Source organism: Lactuca serriola, chromosome 4 (genome assembly GCF_051521515.1).
Source record: "Lactuca serriola cultivar US96UC23 chromosome 4, Lser_US96UC23_V15, whole genome shotgun sequence".
Lineage (NCBI taxonomy): Eukaryota > Viridiplantae > Streptophyta > Magnoliopsida > Asterales > Asteraceae > Lactuca > Lactuca serriola.
Genome location: NC_136411.1, coordinates 358805901 through 358808360, shown reverse-complemented (window position 1 = coordinate 358808360; position 2460 = coordinate 358805901).

Genomic DNA, 2460 nt, shown 5'->3' with positions numbered 1-2460 from the left:
TCCCAATTAAACACCCAAATGAGAAATTAGGGCTGGGATCTAATAAAATTATTTACTTATTAGAAAAGGGATGTCGTAATCTAACATGCAAATAATTTGAAGGTAAGTGAATGACGATTCACTAATTCTCCACCATGAAAAACGAAAAAGAGATTAAGTTTTAAATGTATTGAAAACTCCTAGATCTTTGGAGATTCATTAAACTTTTTTAATGGCATGTTTAAATCTCGATTTTCCCCTCTAGTTTGTGACTGGGATGCCGTGGATCAGAAAGCGGGTGTGAATAACCATGCAAATATACATGGCGCCCTCATTGTTACAATCACCTATATTATGTTCCGGTTAACCACACATGCTCCATAGAACTATAGCAAACAATGAGTCACCCTTTTCCACGTTTTCTTAGAACCAATTAGTATATCGGTTAACCACACACGCTCCGCTATCTTCTTAGCAAGGGTACAAAGTGTAATTTCATGGAATTGCATCAATTCACTTTTCCTAATGTAACTAAGATTGGGAATTTTGTAAAAAACATTTAGTTACATTTATAATTCATTATACTTATTAATGAGAAAGAGTTGCCCTATCCTACCAGTTCGGTTAATGACCCTCCACCAATCAATGAAGCGGTGGGTGAGAGTGGACATCCATTAAATGGCCATCTTTATAGGCCATAACCTTATACCCCCTTATAGATCGGCTTCGTGAATGAGGCATACTAATGGTAAGACTAGTGTTTAAGTTATACGTATATATATATATATATATATATATATATATATATATATATATATATATATATATATATATATATTATTCTTGTAATATTCTAAAGTATAAGGTTGAATTTTAAACTTGTAAAATTCTAGGGTTTGAAATTTAAATAGTTTAAATTAAACTCTTAATCATAAAATTTAAATTTCTAAACTTGAGGACAAGTTTTGAACTTTTCAAAACACCAAGGATCAAATAGCAAATAATTTAAATTAAACAATAAATTTAATGATTATCTAAATTTGACCTAGTTAATTTTATTTACAAGATAATTCAACAATTAATTCAAATAATCAAATATTATCAAATAAGGAATTTATTATTCAAACAATTGATAATTATCTTTTGATTTGGTAAGGATAATCATAAAACGGTAATAAAATTCAGATTTTATTAGTCAAAAACGATTTAGGCAATTATCCTTAAGCAAACAGCAAGAAATACCGAAAATCTCTTTGTCTGACAACTAAACTCGTCGAGTCCACATTGGAACTCGTCGAGTTCATCCAACTCGTCGTGTTGCCTATGGAACTTGTCGAGTTCATCAGATAGACAGCCCAAAAATCAAATTTAAAGCATGAATGAACAATCAAGGCATCAATACAATAGAAACCAAACGAAGCTCTGATACCACTGATGGGTTTGAGCCAAAAGAACATCCTATGTGCTCATGTAAACCCTAATGCTTGGATCTAGGTTTCTTTAATTGTACATGCATTCGTCCAAGACTTTCAAACCCTAGATCTAGTTCTATATAATCGAAATTAACATAGCAAAACAGATCTAGATGCTTACCTTGTTGTTGATTGAAGATCTTGAAGCCTTGAGAACTTTAGCACCTCAAGTGTTGTGCCTCTAATGAATCACAAACACCAATTGCAACTGGAGGATGCAAGAGAGAGAGGGAAGAGGAGAATTTTGGCTCTAGGACTTCGAGGGTTCAAATGGACGAAATTCCCATGCCTAAGGGTCCTTTATATTGTAACACCTCATTGTTAAAATATCTATTGATGGATTCCCAAGATCAAGAGTAAGGGCGTTTCGGTCTTTCATGAGCGATGGGTTATTATTCGGGAAGGTTTCGGATCAGGTTGTGCTGCTAGAAGCGAAGATCTTCTCGCCACCTTTCCGTGGATATAAAGCTCAACAGAATCGGATCTAGAATGAAGGAGTTATGATGCTTTAAAGATATTGACATTTATGGCCCAGAATGGGAAAAAGTGAAGAAAAAGACCATGCATGCAAGATGGGACACGCGTGGGTACGCCCCGCGTAAGCTGGGTTATGCCCAACGTAATGGGGCAAGTTGGACGTGGGTGCTCAAGGCGTACGCCCAACGTACAAGGAGTACGCCCAGCATACGCTTAGAGTCTCAAAACCCTGATTTTTGGGTTAAGCACTATAAAAGGAACATAATGGTTCTCACCCTAGCCTCCATAAACACTCTCTTACCCTCAGAAACCCTAGAGAGCCATCCTACCTCCATTTTTTGGATGTGTTTGACCTTGGAGAACCCATTTTGGTGGGTTAAAGCTTGGAAGCAAGGAGAAGAAGGTTGGCAATCTAGGGCTTGTAGATCTGGGTTAAGTGCTTCATTTCGGACCTCTGCAAGGTAAAAAGTCTTGAGCTTGATGATTAATCGATTAGATCTCCTCTAGTTCAAGTTTATGGACCTTTTTGGTC